The sequence below is a fragment of the Carcharodon carcharias genome, chromosome 7, assembly GCF_017639515.1.
Source record: "Carcharodon carcharias isolate sCarCar2 chromosome 7, sCarCar2.pri, whole genome shotgun sequence".
Taxonomy (NCBI): Eukaryota; Metazoa; Chordata; class Chondrichthyes; order Lamniformes; family Lamnidae; genus Carcharodon; species Carcharodon carcharias.
Genome location: NC_054473.1, coordinates 73371173 through 73389303, shown reverse-complemented (window position 1 = coordinate 73389303; position 18131 = coordinate 73371173). Strand labels below are relative to the sequence as shown.

General features: G+C 45.6%; 1 protein-coding gene across 2 annotated transcripts in view; it reads right to left on the bottom strand.

Annotated features, from left to right (window-relative positions):
- The window catches only part of rad18 (RAD18 E3 ubiquitin protein ligase), a 277150-nt gene that overhangs the window by 184540 nt on the left and 74479 nt on the right, over window positions 1–18131 (bottom strand). The gene's annotated exons all lie outside the window — the stretch shown is intronic.

Genomic DNA, 18131 nt, shown 5'->3' with positions numbered 1-18131 from the left:
CTTCAACTACAATGAATGGAAACAATGGTAGCTGTCATTCAGCAAAGTCTATTGTTGAAGGAGGTGAGAATCGGAATCTTTAAGTCACAACCCCAAACCAACCTTCGTCCAGCCCCTGGGATCATCAGATAGTCAAGGAGACACCAAAACATCAACTTCATATATCAGCACACTGAAAGAGGACACATGATATAAACTGTGCCCTCTGTACTCAGCAAGCCCTGATCCACCTTTCTCAGCCATGGCAATCGCCCCACCAGCAGAAGTGCTAGCGAAATGTAGTGAGCTCTTGACGCAACCTCCCTTTCATTAAATTCAGTAAATTCCATGGCATTTAACCTGTAGCATGCCATAATCCAACAAGGTGTGTAAACTTACTAGCTTCAATACCTATTCTCAAAAATTAATCTTCTTATATACATTATATGCCAGCAATGGATTTCAGCTGCATTGCGTCTGTTGAGGCCTTTGGTTTGAGGACATACTTGTTGGTTCCACAGTCTGCAGTTCCTTTTAATGTCTTTCTTTCATGCTCAGTGTTTTTAACATGAATGTGGTTTGATGTTTTTGCAGTTTATATTAATCATATGGAAATGGAAATGAAAAATAATGTCTCAAGACATAGGCAACACAAACACACAAGATCCTAATTTTAGGGAGTTGAGTCTTTGAGGGCTTTCTTTTAACACTTACCACACTGTGGCTAAAGGTTTGTTTTTAAGGCACACAGATTGACCAAGTTACATCTGGGGCATAACCAAGTCAACCTTTACACTCCTGAACTTTTGACGGGCAGAAGAAGACATAAAAAAAAAAGTTTCAGCTGTGGTAACGCTCTCACCACTGAATCACAAGGTTCCAGATTCAAGTCCCACTCCAAAGCTTGAGCATGAAAGTCAAGACTGACACACACAACAGCACTGAGGGAGTACTGCACTGTTAGAGGTGCCATCTTTCGGATGAGATGTTAAACCAAGGCCCATCTGCCTGTTTGGGTGGATATAAAAGATCCCATGGCACAATTTCAAAGAAGAGGAGAGCAAGCCCCAGGTGTCCTGGCCAATACTTATCCCTCAATGAACATCACAAATGACAAAATTATCTAGTTGTTATCACATTGCTGTTTGTCAATACGCTAAGCGCTATTGGCTTCACGTTTCCTACATCACAATAGTGACTACACTTCAAAAAAGTACTTAATTGGCTGCAAAGCACTTTGAGATTTCCAGTGGTTGTATAAAACACTATATAAATGCAAGTCTTTCTTTCTTAGTGCATTGTTTGTAGGCTGCTTCTACCTTCAAAATTGATGCTGGGGACAGGGAAAGGAGGAAATCAGCTTAAGGAGGATTTTTAATTTATCTCAGGAGCAAACAGGGCAGAAAAGATTATTAGGTGAGACAGCTGAACCTCCTTAGCATTGTTCACAGCAAATTTCAGGATACAATGCAAGTTTGGGAGAGACAGTGGTTAGTGGTAATGTCACTGGACTTGTAAGCCAGAGACCCAGGTTAATGTTGGACTTGGCCTAAATAACCAAGTGGTTATGGTACTGGGCTTGTAACCCCAAGATCGAGAGTTCAAATCTCACAATGGCAAACTATGAAACAATGTAACTTCATCTGAATAGGAACTGATGGAAACGTGTTTGTACTCGAAAGAGTTACAATGCAAGTTTGGTAAATGTTGTAAAAAGTTTTTAGAAGTTAATACTGACTAAGTTTATGGCTAATCCCTCATCACCCACAGATGCCAGGCGTACTTATCATCTACTTATTATCCACCTACTTATCATTGGTAGGTGTCCTGCTTCCATTCTCTTCATCTCTATTTATGCAGGACAAGCTGGCAAACAACAACAGGGAGAGGCTGCTTATCAGTGGAGGGACACCTGAAATCAAGGTCCTTACGGACTTTGAAAACAGCCATCCAGCTGGCTGACAATGATCTGGACCAGTCCTACGCTGACAGTGAGGTCGGCAGTGCTTAACTAAGTGAGGATTCAGCAGTGCAACATCCATCAGACAACCATCCATGAGTGACGTGTCCTGTCTCACAGGCCGCTGCAATGTACTAATTATCTCCCCTTGCTTTCACAAGCACATCTGCCAAACAGCCGACGGAGTCCACGACCCAGGGCTTCCAATCAAGCCCCAAAGAAACCTCTAAAGAGGATTCTGAAGACATCCTCCCTGAAGTCCCATCAGCACTCATCCTCAACCTCCACCAGTGCAGAGAAACAAACCTTGGTGGGACCTTGTTCTAGAGTAGCCTCGGGATGATAATTTGGTGAGCACATCACATTTTCTCATCCACAGCAGGCAGCAGCAGGGACTTCCCAGGTTTCCGGCATTCAGAGGATGGCTAGAGGCCAGAAATTTGCTGAGTCCGGATTCGTATATGTCACAGTTGCTGGAGCTGCAAAGGCAAGCTTGGGAACAACAGGAAGGGATGTGCGCTGCACTCCTCAGATTGCAAGGCACGATGGAGGCATCCATCCTCCTTCAGGCTGAGGTGATCACGCCAGAAAGCCAACACACTAAGGTCAAGACCGGTAGGATGGCAGCCACCATGGAGACCTTGGCCCAGGATGTTGCTCCTGCACTGTTGCGCAGGCCGAACTCCATTGCTAACGACACAGTTGGCCTCAAACAGTGTGTACACAAGAGGAGAGTGGGGCAGCTTGATCTCACTCCAGCTACCCCTTCTCCTTAAGGAGTCAGCCTGGGGTCTTGGACAACCATAGGAAGGAAGATCCTGCACACCCCAGGGTCATCCACCCAGGAGCATCCAGCCCATCCAAATCCCCACTTCCTGTGACCCCATCAGCTCAAGCTCCACAGCTCGAGGAGGGTGCCACTGCCACACAGCAGCTCCCCGAAAGCTGGCCGGGGCCCTCCAGGTCTCGGCCTTCCAGAGGACCCCTGTCCAGGTCATCACAGACAGGGCATAGCAGTCAGCAGGCTGCCTCCACCTCCACTGTGGATGCCCATGGAGCGCCAAAAGGTAGTGGCAGGGTTACAACAGTTAAGGAGAATTAGTTGCACAACCTGGGCACAGGTATTAATCAATTGTACATACTGTTCACTATTGTCAATAAACTCCCAAGAATATGTCTCTGCCTATGGCTCCTTGTTCTGATGAGCAGTTTTAGTGTCTCTCAGATGTGAAACCTGTCTAAAAAAGATAAAGGCAGGTGTCTCAGTCCAGGGCCTCTTTCCTGTCTTTTGTTCAGCTTTCAGGCCAAAGTGATCATCCAGCCTCACACTTCCTGAATACATCACTGATGCCTGCAACTCGATGGTGCTGGTCATTCCTGCCAGAATGACGTCAGCAGGCATCACAGAGTTCCGTCATTCTCTCTGTGTGCTCTCAGCACCTTTAAGGTGGGGCTGGCCCCCATCTCTTTAGCATCTGTGACCAGTGACCCTGATCACTGAACACAAGTGAGCTGCCCTCAGCCAGACAGGAGTCAAACGTTCTCATAGGCTGTGTGAAGATCTATGGAGTGTCCTCAATGCATGTTGTCATATACCTCCTGCAACTAAGCAACTATTAGGGCCTCTACTGCATCTCCATGACAGAAGCATCATCACAGAGAGTATATGTGCTGCCATAAGCCAGATTGAAGTCAAACGTTCACAGGTGCAATGTGAGGATCTATGGCGTCTCCTCACAGCATGTCGTCATCATCCTCCACAAATCTAGCAGCAATGAGGGCTCCTGAGCGCACCTGCCTCATCTGTCCAGTGCAATGGCCTCATCACGGTCATCGTCACCTTTGAGGACCTCATCACTGTTCATCCTCCTCATCAGAGGAGACCTCCAGCTCCTGCATCTCCTCCTCAGCCAGCTCCTCTCCCCGTTGCAGTGCCAGGTTGTAAAGAGCGCAGCAGGCAACGACGATGCATGACATACTTGGCGGAATATATTGCTAGGCTCCACCAGACCGGTCCAGGCACTGGAACCTCATTTTCTGGTTCGCAATGTTTTGGATCTTGCTTTGCTCCACCAAGTTGAGCCTCATTATACCTTTGCTCTGCTGCAGTCTGAGGCCGCCACATAAGTGTCGTCAGCCACTTCCTATGCAGGTAGCCCTCGTCCCCAAGGAGCCATCTCTGCAGCCTCTGTGGACCCTGGAAGATGTCAGGGATCTGTGACTGGCTGAGAATGTAGGAGTCATGCATACTGCGCAGACCTGCAGGATGTGTTTGTGGTGGCCGCGCACCAGCTGCACATTCAGCGAATGGAATCCCTTACGGCTGACATAGTTGACCATGCATTGTGAAGGAGATGAGCGCCACATGAGTGCAGTCGATGGCAACCTGCACCTGTGGGAAACCTGAGATCTGGGCAAATCCAATCGCTCTTCCATCCTGGCCCCCCCCTCCCGGTCCAGGGCAAAATTGTCAAAGTTGTGTTGCCCTCATGAAGATGGCATCCGTGACCTCATGGATGCATTTGTGTGTGGCAGATTGTGAAATCCCACAGGGGTCACCTGTGGGGCCCTGAAAGGAGCCACTGGCATAGAAACTGAGCACTGTGGTCACTTTCACAGCAGCTGGCAGTGGATGCCCATCATGTCCATGTGGCGCCAAATCCTGCAGTAAGTGGCAGATGCGACTGACCAGTTACCTGGACATGCACAGTCTTCGGCGACATTGATTCTTGGTCATCTGCAGGAATGAAAGGCGGCATCTACGGACCCTGGATCTAGTTGTGGCTCTTCAGTGCCGTTTGTGGGAGCCCCAGCCGCCCCTTCTGCCGGAGGGTGTTGCTCCTCCCTCCACATACCCAGGCACCTCAGTCACTCTCTTCTCCATCGTCTTTGCTCTCTTTATGCCACGAGGCATACAGCTATCACCATTATCCTGAAGTACTCCTCCTGCAGGATGAAAGCAGGAGATGCGGGGGTAAACATGGGTGTGCTTGGTTAAGTCTGAAGGCCCCTTAATGCATCCTGGAGAGTGATGGCTACCACTTGGATGGCCAGAGATTAGTACACTGCCTGTCAACCTCATCTTCCTCCGCACCAATCCACCTGACCAATGGGCGGCAGCTTTGCCCATTGGACTGCATGCTGTGCTCTCAGCTCAAGTGCAGGCATTCTCCGAACCCACACTGCAAAGCTGCACTGTTAGCTTGAATCATGGGGGAGACTGGTCCAAACCTCTGCGAATGCCTCCACCATAACTGCTCCAAGGCCAACTTTAGCAAGGAGATTGTACAACATGCCCAGTCATCAACTGTTCTGCAGTCAACTAAAACGCTCATTGGTTTGCAGTCTGTGCCTGAGGGGTGAAAAGCTCTGAAGCACTTGGTGGCACTTTCATGCTTCTGCATTTGCTTGAGTGGGCAGATAAGCTAGAAGCCCAATTCCAACCAAATCAACGTGGCTGCACCTGAACTGGCTCAATTGCAGTGGAATGGTCACTTCATACAAGGTGCCCCCAACGTATGGCCGCTTCCCTCACCCACCACCCCCCCAACCCACATGTGCTTATGCACTGCCTTCAACCAGAGCAGCCTTTGCCCACCCCCCCCACACCATCACCACGCCCCATCCCTGAAAATCGCATCAACCCCACCCTTCAATGTGCTTCAACCTTGAAGTCTAACAGGCATCCCTCGCGAGCGCTATGCAACATTACTGTGCACTCACCTCCGAGTTCCCCTCAAAGTGCAGCCCGCCAAGTGCACACCTTTTATGTTCTTTTGTGAAAACATCGGCATGGACGGATGATCTAGCTGGGGGGGGTGCGGGGGATGCAGGGGCATGAGTCCAGCAAGCTAGCCTTATAATGATATGCAGATATATTACAATGATGTTCCTGACGTCCAATGGCGGGAAACATGGCCCGTTATCGACGGGCTGAATGGACGATCGCAAACTGGTTTCATAACGTCGTGCCACAGATCCATCTGTCCATGTCAGTATCTGTAGGAACAATCACTGCACAGTCCTTGTGGAGACGAAGTCCTACCTTCACAATGAAGGTATCCTCCATCGTATTGTGTGGCACTACCACCGTACTAAATGGGATCGATTTCGAACAGGAGCAATTCAAGACACATCCATGAGACACTGTGGGTCATCAGCTGCAGAACTGCACTCCAACACAATCTGTAATCTCATGGCCCAGCATATCTCTCACTCTACCATTACCATCAAGCCAGTAGATCAATCCTGGTACAATGAAGAGTGCAAGAGGGCATGCCAGGAGCAGCCTCAGACATACCTAAAAATGGGGTGTCAACCTGGTGAAGCTATAACACAGGACTACTTGCGTGCAAACATCGTAAGCAGCAAGTGTTTGACAAGAGCTAAGTGATTCCACAACCAACGGATCAGATCTAAGCTCTGCAGTCCTGTAACATCCAGTCGTGAACGGTGGTGGACGATTAAACAACTTACTGGACGGGGGAGTTCCAAAAATATCCCCATCCTCAATGATGGGAGAGCCCAGTACATCGGTGCAAAAACTAAGGCTGAAGCATTTGCTACCAGCTTCAGCCAGAAGTACTGAGCGGATGATCCAGCTTGGCCTCCTCAGGATGTCTCAGCAACACAGATGCCAGTCTTTAGCCAATTCGATTCGCTCCACGTGATATCAAGAAACAGCTGAAGGGCACTGGACACTGCAAAGGCTATGGGCCCTGACAATATTCCGGCAATAGTACTGAAGACTGGTGCTCCAGAACTTGCCACACCCCTAGCCAAGCTGTTCCAGTACAGATACAACACTCGCATCTACTTGGCTATGTGGAAAATTGCCCAGGACAACCAAAAGCAGGACAAATCCAATTTAGCCAATTACTGCCCCATCAGTCTACTTTCGATCATCAATAAAGTAATGGAAGGAGTCATCAACAATGCTATCAAGCGGCACCTGCTTAGCAATAACTTGCTCACTGACGCCCAGTTTGGGTTCCGCGAGGGCCACTCAGCTCCTGGCCTCATTACAGCCTTGGTTCAAACATGGACAAAAGAGCTGAACTCCCAAGGTGAGGTGAGGATGACTGCTCTTGACATCAAGGTAGCATTTGACCAAGTGTGGCATCAAGGGGCCTCCAGCAAAACTGGAGTCCATGGGAATTAGGGGGAAAACTCTCCACTGGTTGGAGTCATACCTAGCACAAAGGATGGCTGTGGTGTTGGAGGGTCATCTTAGCAGGAGTTCTTCAAGGTAGTGTCCTAGGCCCAACCACCTTCAGCTGCTTTATCAATGACGTTCCTTCCATCATAAGGTCAGGAGTGGGGATGTCTGCACAATGTTCAGCAACATTTGTGACTCCTCAAATGCTGAAGCAGTCCATGTCTAAATGCAGCAAGATCTGGACAGTATCCAGGGCTGAGCTGACAAGTGGCAGTAACATTAACACCACGCAAGTGTCATGTCACGAGAGAGAATCCAACCATTGCCCCTTGACGTTCAATGGCATTACCATCACTGAATCCCCCACTATCAACATCCAGGGGGTTACCATTGACCAGAAACTGAACTGGACTAGCCATATAAATACTGTGGCTACAAGAGGCCAGAGACTAGGAATCGTGCAACGAGTAACTCACCTCCTGATTCCCCAAAGCCCGTCCACCATCTACGAGGCACAATTCAGGAATGTGATGGAATACTCTCCACTTGCATGGATGAGTGCAGCACCCACAACACTCAAGAAGCTTGACACCATCCAGGACAAAGCAGCCCACTTGATTGGCATATCCACAAACACTCCCTCCCCCCACCACCGATGCACAGTTGCAGCAGTGTGTACCATCTACAAGATGCACTGCAGGGATTCACCATGGCTCCTTAGACCGCACCTTCCAAACCCACGACCACTACCATCTAGAAGGGCAACAGATTGATGGGAACAGCACCAACTGGAAGTTCCCCTCCAAGTCACATACCATCCTGACTTGGAAATGTTCCTTCATAGTCGCTGGGTCAAGATCCTGGAACTCCCTCCCTAACAGCACTGTGGGTGTACCTACACCACATGCAGCGATTCAAGAAGGCAGCTCACCACCACCTTCTCAAGGGCAACTAGGGATGGGAAATAATTTCTGGCCCAGCCAGCGAAGTCCACATCCCGTGAATGAATAAATAAAAAACTGGTTTCATGACGTCTTGCAACCAATTTTTGGCCTTCTCACCATATTGTCCGTTCACACCACCAAACACACTGTACGCCAGGGGGCACGGATAATTCCACCCTGGTATTTTAAACTTAAATAAGGGCAACCATATGGGCGTGAAAACTGAGCTATCTGAAGAGAACTGGGATACTAGGCTAGACGATGAATTGATAGAGAAGCAGTGGCAGACATTTAAGGGGATATTTCAGAATATTCAGGTTAAGTATATTCCTATTATAAAGAAAAATTCCAAAGGGAGGACCCACCATCCGTGGTTAACTAAAGAAGTTAAGGAAAATGTCAAACTTAAAGAAATAGCATAGAACTGTGCAAAGATGAGTGGCAGGTCAGGTGATTGGTCAGAGTATAAAAAAAGGCAGAGAATGACTGAAAAATTAATCAGGAGAAAGAAATTAGAGAACGAGAGGAAGATAGCTAGAAACATAAAAACGCGTAGCAAGGGTTTCTACAGGTATTTAAACAGGAAAAGACTAGGTGAAGCAAGTGTTGGTCCTGAGAATGAGACTGAGAATGGCGAGTTAACAGTAGATAATACAGAAATGGCGGATGAAATGAACAAATATTTTGCTTCTGTTTTCACTATAGAGAATACAAAAAAATTCCAGTAATAGCTGTAAATCAGGGGGTGCAGGGACAAGAGGAACTTGGTGAAATTACAATCACTGGACAACTGGTACTGAGCAAACTGATAGAGTTGCGGACTGTCAAATCTCTGGGTCCTGATGGACTTCATCCTAGGGTCTTAAAAGAGGTGGCTAATGAGGTAGAAGATGCATTGGTGTTAATTTTGCAAACTTCGCTAGATTCTGGAAAGGTTCCATCAAACTGCAAATATAACCGTTCTATTCAAGAAGGGAGGGACGCAGAAAGCAGGAAACTACAGGCCAGTTAGCTTGATGCCTGTCATGGGGAAGGTGTTAAGAGTCGATCATTAAGAAGGTTGTGGCTGGGCACTTAGAAAAATTCAAGGTAATCAGGAAGGATCAGCATCGTTTTACGAAAGGGAAATCATGTTTATCTGACTTATCAGAGTTCTTTGAAGGAGTAATATGTGGGGTGGATAGAGGGGAGCCTGTAGACGTACCGTACTTGGATTTCCATAAGGCATTTGATAAGGTGCCACATCAAAGGTTATTGCGGAAAATAAAAGCTCATGGTGTAGAGGGTAACATATTAGCCTGGATAGAAGATTGGCTGGCTGGTAAATAACACAGTATGCATAGATGGGTCTTTGTCTGACTGGCAGGGTGTAACTAGTGGACTGCTGCAGGGGCCTCAACTTATTACAATTTCCATCAATGACTTAGATGAATGGAGTGAAGACATGGTAACTAAATTTGCAGACAACACAAGATAAGTAGGAAAGTATGTTGTGAAGATAACATAAGGAGTTTTCAGACAGATATTGATAGGTTGAGTGTACAGGCAAAAAACTGGCAGACGGAGTATAATATGGAAAAATGTCAAGTTGTTCACTTTGGCAGGAAGGATAAAAATGCAGAGTATTACTTAATTGGAGAACAACTGCAGAATTCTGAGGTGCAGAGGGATCGAGGCGTTCTCGTGCAAGAGTCACAAAAGGTTACTACGCAGGTACAGCATGTAATCAAGACGACTAATGGAATGCTATCCTTTATTACCAGATGAATTGAACATAAAAGTAACAATGTTATACTTCAGTTATACAGGGCACTGGTGAGACCACATCTCGATTATGGCAGCTTTGATCCTCTTATTTAAGGAAGGATGTAAATGCATTGGAGGCAGTTCAGAGGAGATTTACTAGATTGATACCTGGAATGAGTGGGTTGTCTTATGAGGATAGGTTGGACAGGCTGGGCTTGTTTTGTCTGGAGTTTAGAACAGTGAGGGATGTCTGGTCTTGACCGCAAGAGAAACACGTTGTTATATGTTGTAGGTCTGATTGACTGTAGGCCAGGAGAACACAGTCATCAGCGAAAAGTTGTTCATGGATGAACTTTTCTCCTGTCTAGGTGTGAGCCTGAAGACGCCTAAAGTTGAAAAAAACCTCCATCAGTCCGGAAACGTACATAAACTCCCTCCTAAAGATCTTCTGTTGCCTGTTTCACTAACATAATGAAGAAGATGGTTAATAAAGTCGGGCCAGCACACGTCCCTGCTTCACACCATTGGAGATAACAAAGGGATTCAAGAGGTCTCTGCTATGCTTGATTTGTCCGTGCTGATATACATGAAGTTGCTCTACCACGGCCAGGGACTTGGGTGGGCATCCAAGTTTTTCAAGGATTTTCCAGAGTTCATCTCTGCTCACAGAAGTATTGTAAACAATGAGGAAGTAGCAATGGACTTCAAGAGGACATAGCCTGGTGGAATGCTTAGACACACAGCAAATGAAATTCAATACAGAAAGTGTGAGGTGATACATTTGAGTAGGAAGATTTTAAAAAGACAAAGAAGCCCAATGATACAATTTAAAAGTAGGTACAAGAATCGAGAGACCTGAGAGGGCTTGAGCACAAATCTTTAAAGGTGGCAGGGCAGGTTAACAAAGCAGTTAAAGTGTATAGAGGGCTTGGGTTTCATAAATAAAATCACGGAATACAAAAAAGGGCAATTGTGCTAAACTCATATACAACACTACTTTGCACCCAGTTGGAGAATTGTGTCCAATTCAGGGCACCACACTTTAGAAAGGATGTGAAGGCTTTGGAGAGGGTACAGAAGAGATTTACAGGGATGAGGGATTACAGCTACTGGATAGACCTGGAAAAGTTTAAGTTGTCCTCCTTGTAGCAGAGAAGGCTGAGACAAGATTTCATAGAGGTGTTCAAAACATGTACCGTTTAGAGTAAATAAAGAGAAACTGCTTCCAGTGATCTTATGGGTAGATAACCAGTAGGCACAGATTTGTGTGATTGGCAAAAGAACCAGAGGCAACATGAAAAAAACCTTCTTTATACAACAAATGGCTGTGATTTGGAATGTACTGCCTGATAGGGTGGTGGACACAGATGTAATGATTGATTTCAAAAGAGAACTGGATAGGTAACTGAAGGACAAACGTTTGCAAAGACAGGGGGAATGAACGGGCGAGTGGAACTAACTGAATGGTGCTTCAAAACAGTGGTCACACACTCAATGGCCCGAATGCTCTCCTTCTGCGCATTCATACTGTGATTTTTTTGTTCGATGATCAAAAATATGATTCTACTCTAATATTTCTAACAAATAGAAAATCTGAGCGCTACTGTCAAACCTATAACAGGGCCTCAAGCTTTATTCTGAAGTGTCAAGTCGCTGTTAAAACAGATTTAGCTAACATGTGACAAATTTACACTATTTAATTTACTGGGTTTCTGATTCCTTCTGGCCACTCTGTCATCACAATTACACTTCCTTCAATTTAATTAACACTTACAAAAATGAAATAAATCACCAATCAAGCAGTCAGCTGGGAGCAAGGTGATAGAGTTAGAAAGGTGCAGAACACAGCTCATAAGATTACTATACTGCTCTGAGGGAAAGGAAAACAATTACACGTTCAGTAAACAATGTGATAACGTCTGTAACATTGGAGATACAACTAGTTTAGGTAGCCTACTGAAAATGATGCCTGTCTTTTTTGGGTTTACTGATGCTTTGTTGCTCGTGCTTCTGTTCTGGCGGGACTGGCTTGTGTCCCAAAAGACCACGTGAAAGAAATTACCTAGTTCCACATAAAATGGCACAGCAGACAGAACAGAAAGCCAGCTCTCTTGCAAATCACCAAAGCAACCTATAAAAGCAGTATTAAAGCCACAGAAAAGTTGGAGAGAAGTATAAAGGTAATGCAGGTAGAACTTTGTAACCCAAAGGGTAATACACTTGTGAAGTTACTAGGAAAGCCAATGATATGGAAAATACACATGGATTCAAAAGATATTAGATATATTTCAGCAGCTTGAAAGGATTGCAGAATATATTAACAATGCACATATGAGGGGCTAAGATTAGTGAGAAAAGAAGACATTTGTTAGACATAACATATTTTCCCTGGTCCCAAGTTCCACTCCAGAGACTTAAGCACAAAAATTTAGGCTGACACACCAGTGCAGTACTGAGGGAATGCTGGACTGCCAGAGATGCAGTCTTTCAGATGAGATGTTAAACTGAGGCCCCATCTATTCTCTCAACTGGGCGTAAAAGATCCCATAGCACTATTTCAAAGAGGAGCAGGGGAATTATTTCTAGTGTCCTTGCTAATACTCATCTCTCAATCAACATCTCTAGAACATATTATCTGGCCATTATCACATTGCTGTTTATGGGACTTTGTTGCACACAAATTGCTCCCACATTTCCTATATTACAAAAGTAACACTTCAAAAGTACTTCACTGACTATAAAGCACTTTGGGACTTTCTGAAATCATGAAAAACGCTTTAAAAATGCAAATCTTTCTTTTCTTTCTTTGCAGTAAATTTCATCTGCCATGCATCTTCTCATTTCACCAGTCTGCCTATGGTCTTTTTGAAATTTGCCTACTTTCCTCCTCAATGTTTACTACATTGTCAGGTTTAGTGGCATCTGCAAATACCCAAAGTCCAGGTCATCAGTATATATCAAAATTAGCAGTGGACCCAATTCTGATCCCTTAAGTCCGAAAAACAGGTGAGCTTTATTATTTGGGTTTTGTGCATGACATGAACACTCGTTTGCAAATCACTGGAAGGGCCTCTTATCTTCAGATTCACAGGAATATAAATTCTAGTAAATAGAAGCAAAAATTGCTGAAAATACACAGCAGGTCCTTTAGTATCTCTACAGAGAATAGGTCTGTTAAACTGGAGGAAATACCTGTTCATCCAGTACTGGAAGTCAGGCAAGGAGTCTTATAATTTAGAGACAGTTGGAGGGGTGAAGGGAGGTGGTGGTTTGGTAGAGCTGCACACATGGTAACTGACACTGTGTTTACGGATATCGCCAAGGGGGAGCATGCAGATGAGGAACAGAAGGGAGATGAAGATAGATCTTTGGGGGTTACTAGAGGTAATGGTGTGGGAGCTGGAAGAGAAGCTATAATAGATGATTCCCTGGCTATGGCTGGATATATAAGAATACAACCTGATAAGTGCAGTCCCTCACAACTAGACAATAGTGCAAAGGCATTGAAAGAGGATGGTGTGGTCAATCGTATCAAAGGCTGCAGTTCAAGAAGGACAAGGAGGTATGGTTTACATGTATCACAGTCACAGGGGATGTCATTTGTGACTTTAATAAGAGCAGTTTCGGTATCATGGCGGTCAGCCAGTCCTTTGAAGAGGTAAAAGTCAAGGAACGTTAACATATGCTCAAACTGTAAAATAACGACCACACAACATAACAGTGCCACAAGGGTTTAAATCACTCAGATTAAATCTTCTGGTCCAATTATCATTGTTTTCTCCTTTCCTAAAGGCTGAAAACAAGATTGGACTCGGCTGATGCCCATCCTCCTCCCCCAGCCCCCTCTTCAAATCCCCAGTGAGTGATCATCTGTTGCTTCAGTCACCTGAAGAATAGCTGCTTGTCAGATGTGGAGTGGTGTTCTACTGCCACTACACCCACATGAAGCACCCATACTGCAGGTAGTGTTGAGACTAGTTAGCTCAACGAAGACCAAGAACCGAACCTGAGACATTGCCTGCTGTACAAAGCTCCAATAAATACATGATTGCTTGCTTAAACGTAAAACAGACTGTGGCAAAGAGCTGTGCAAACAGAATTTTGCACCCTCTGTCCATCACTGTCTCTATTTTTCCTGACACAACTAAATGGATTGGCTTGGCCACTTCAGAAGGCAGTTAACAAATCAACCACATTCGCATGGGAGTGGAGTCACAGATAGGTGAGGCTGGATAAAGGGCTTAAAGGGCTATTTGGGTTTTATTTAACAACTGTGAGGAAATCAATATTTTCAACTTAATTTGTATATTTTTGAGGCAGACCCTACCTCAAAACAGAAACTTAATTGAAAATGAAACTGAAATTGAAAATGAAAGGGAAGCAGAAAAGGTAAACACAGAAATGAAACTGAACTTCCCAGTCTCTAAGGAAATCAGGAGCAAGCTGAGGTTGGGAAATCTAAATTAAACCTTGCTGAAAAATATAAAATGACACAGATCAGTCCAAGCAGCAGTTGTTGAGTCCAGTGGTGCGGTACAAGCTGAAGAAGGCTGAAGGCGACAGTCCAGATACAGAAGCTGAGAATAAGAGTAAGAAACAGCTGCAGCTGTTTCTGTTACTGCAAGATAACACTGGTAGGTCTACCCCATCCAGACCAAGTTGAGCAAGTTTTGCAGATGTATGCCATCTGTGGTGAAGACCATGCCCTTTGGGACTCACATTAATAGAACGCTGCTGTCGGCTGGGAATCAGACTTGCTCCTCCTTGTGAGGAAGATAGAGGGTCAAGGACTTTGTGACTCACTGTGATCACTAAAATCTGAGTGGACTGTTAAGCCAATTTGTAAGATCTATCTTAGTTGTATCTGCCATTTAACATACAATTTATAGTTTATATTCAACTTCAATTTGCCTGTTAATTCACATTTACCTCATGTTAGTTCTGGATGTTAGAGTATAGGATAGATAGTATTTAGTATTTAAAAACAAAAAAACTGCGGATGCTGGAAATCCAAAACAAAAACAGAATTACCTGGAAAAACTCAGCAGGTCCGGCAGCATCGGCGGAGAAGAAAAGAGTTGACGTTTCGAGTCCTCATGACCCTTCGACAGAACTTGCGTTCGAGTCCAAGAAAGAGTTGAAATATAAACTGGTTTAAGGTGTGTGTGTGGGGGGCGGAGAGATAGAGAGACAAAGAGGTGGAGGGGGGGGGCGGGGGTGTGGTTGTAGGGACAAACAAGCAGTGATAGAAGCAGATCATCAAAAGATGTCAACAACAATAGTACAATAGAACACATAGGTGTTAAAATTAAAGTTGGTGATATTATCTAAACGAATGTGCTAATTAAGAATGGATGGTAGGGCACTCAAGGTATAGCTCTAGTGGGGTTTTTTTTTATTTATATAATGGAAATAGGTGGGAAAAGGAAAATCTTTATAATTTATTGGAAAAAAAAGGGAAGGGGGAAACAGAAAGGGGGTGGGGATGGGGGAGGGAGCTTACGACCTAAAGTTGTTGAATTCAATATTCAGTCCGGAAGGCTGTAAAGTCCCTAGTCGGAAGATGAGGTGTTGTTCCTCCAGTTTGCGTTGGGCTTCACTGGAACAATGCAGCAAGCCAAGGACAGACATGTGGGCAAGAGAGCAGGGTGGAGTGTTGAAATGGCAAGTGACAGGGAGGTTTGGGTCATTCTTGCGGACAGACCGCAGGTGTTCTGCAAAGCGGTCGCCCAGTTTACGTTTGGTCTCTCCAATGTAGAAGAGACCACATTGGGAGCAACGAATGCAGTAGACTAAGTTGGGGGAAATGCAAGTGAAATGCTGCTTCACTTGAAAGGAGTGTTTGGGTCCTTGGACGGTGAGGAGAGAGGAAGTGAAGGGGCAGGTGTTGCATCTTTTGCGTGGGCATGGGGTGGTGCCATAGGAGGGGGTTGAGGAGTAGGGGGTGATGGAGGAGTGGACCAGGGTGTCACGGAGGGAGCGATCCCTACGGAATGCCGATAAGGGGGGTGAAGGGAAGATGTGTTTGGTGGTGGCATCATGCTGGAGTTGGCGGAAATGGCGGAGGATGATCCTTTGAATGCGGAGGCTGGTGGGGTGATAAGTGAGGACAAGGGGGACCCTATCATGTTTCTGGGAGGGAGGAGAAGGCGTGAGGGCGGATGCGCGGGAGATGGGCCGGACACGGTTGAGGGCCCTGTCAACGACCGTGGGTGGAAAACCTCGGTTAAGGAAGAAGGAGGACATGTCGGAGGAACTGTTTTTGAATGTAGCATCATCGGAACAGATGCGACGGAGGCGAAGGAACTGAGAGAATGGGATGGAGTCCTTACAGGAAGCGGGGTGTGAGGAGCTGTAGTCGAGATAGCTGTGGGAGTCGGTGGGTTTGTAATGGATATTGGTGGACAGTCTATCACCAGAGATTGAGACAGAGAGGTCAAGGAAGGGAAGGGAAGTGTCAGAGATGGACCACGTGAAAATGATGGAGGGGTGGAGATTGGAAGCAAAATTAATAAATTTTTCCAAGTCCTGACGAGAGCATGAAGCGGCACCGAAGTAATCATCGATGTACCGGAGAAAGAGTTGTGGAAGGGGGCCGGAGTAGGACTGTAACAAGGAATGTTCCACATACCCCATAAAGAGACAGGCATAGCTGGGGCCCATGCAGGTACCCATAGCCACACCTTTTATTTGGAGGAAGTGAGAGGAGTTGAAGGAGAAGTTGTTCAGTGTGAGAACAAGTTCAGCCAGACGGAGGAGAGTAGTGGTGGATGGGGATTGTTCGGGCCTCTGTTCGAGGAAGAAGCTAAGGGCCCTCAGACCATCCTGGTGGGGGATGGAGGTGTAGAGGGATTGGACGTCCATGGTGAAGAGGAAGCGGTTGGGGCCAGGGAACTGGAAATTGTTGATGTGACGTAAGGTGTCAGAGGAATCACGGATGTAGGTGGGAAGGGACTGGACAAGGGGAGAGAGAAGGGAGTCAAGATAACGAGAAATGAGTTCTGTGGGGCAGGAACAAGCTGAGACGATCGGTCTACCGGGGCAGTTCTGTTTGTGGATTTTGGGTAGGAGATAGAAGCGGGCCGTCCGAGGTTGGGAGACTATCAGGTTGGAAGCTGTGGGAGGGAGATCCCCAGAGGTGATGAGGTCAGTGACAGTCCTGGAAACAATGGCTTGATGTTCAGTGGTGGGGTCATGGTCCAGGGAGAGGTAGGAGGAAGTGTCTGCGAGTTGACGCTCAGCCTCCGCGAGGTAGAGGTCAGTGCGCCAGACAACAACAGCACCACCCTTGTCAGCGGGTTTGATGACAATGTATTTAGTATTTGCTTTGTTGACTCTTGTGGAGTAAAAATTCTTCTGTTGCACCATGGAATCTTGTAGCTTCACTTTCTTAGTAAATAACTAGAATTTTGTATTTCTTCTATTTTAAAAATAGTTACTGGTCTCTACCGGGATCATAATCAACAATCCAACAGCTTTGGGGTCACATTTACCGAATTTTTTTTTTTTAAATGAGTTCAAAACTAATCCAACTGCCATGGCAGTGAATGAACTCTCAAACTCTGGATTGTTAGTCTCGGTCTTTGGATGGCTGGTCTAGGCACATAATCACTACAGTAATGTATTGGGTGAATGCCAAGTTTTGGATACAACAGGAACATACCACGCAACATTTGTAGAACTGGTTTTACTAGTGTAGCCTCTGGCTTGAAAATTCACACAGAAAATGATGACTTAAATGTTAAAACAAAAAATGTATTTTTCCCCCAACCTCATTATCGTGCCTTTTTATCTTTCAGTCTTCAGTTCCGATGAAGGGTACAAACACGAAAGCATCATTAACCTGTAGATAATGACTAACCACCTGCGTATTTCCAGATAACAATGACAGTGAAACAAATCCAGCATAGCGAGCTTGTCAGAGCTTTCAAGCTCACAGCTAAAAGGTAACTGGGAGGTTAAGTGCATCAGATATTGCCCCTTTACTTTTCGCACCTGGGCTTTAAGTTATTGCATAGTGTTGGGAGGAAAGCTTCCTCCATCTTAAGTATGAAAGTCCTGTGTAAAATTAATTTTTACCCAGGAGAGCGGGCTAGCGTGAGGGGTGAGGAACATCTCATAGGTACAGTGGGCTGCTTTTCCGATACTGTAGCAGAGAAGGAGCTTTACTCCAGAAATCACACAAGCTACTCTGGAATTGAGTGTGCTTGATCCTGACAAGTGCATGAAGTAGGAAGTAATCTGTTTCCCATGGTTAGTATTCCTCACTTTGATTAAGCAAAGTTTCTCCAAAAGCTGTTTGGAAAAAGTATAGCAACATTATGAGCTACACCACACACTGTTT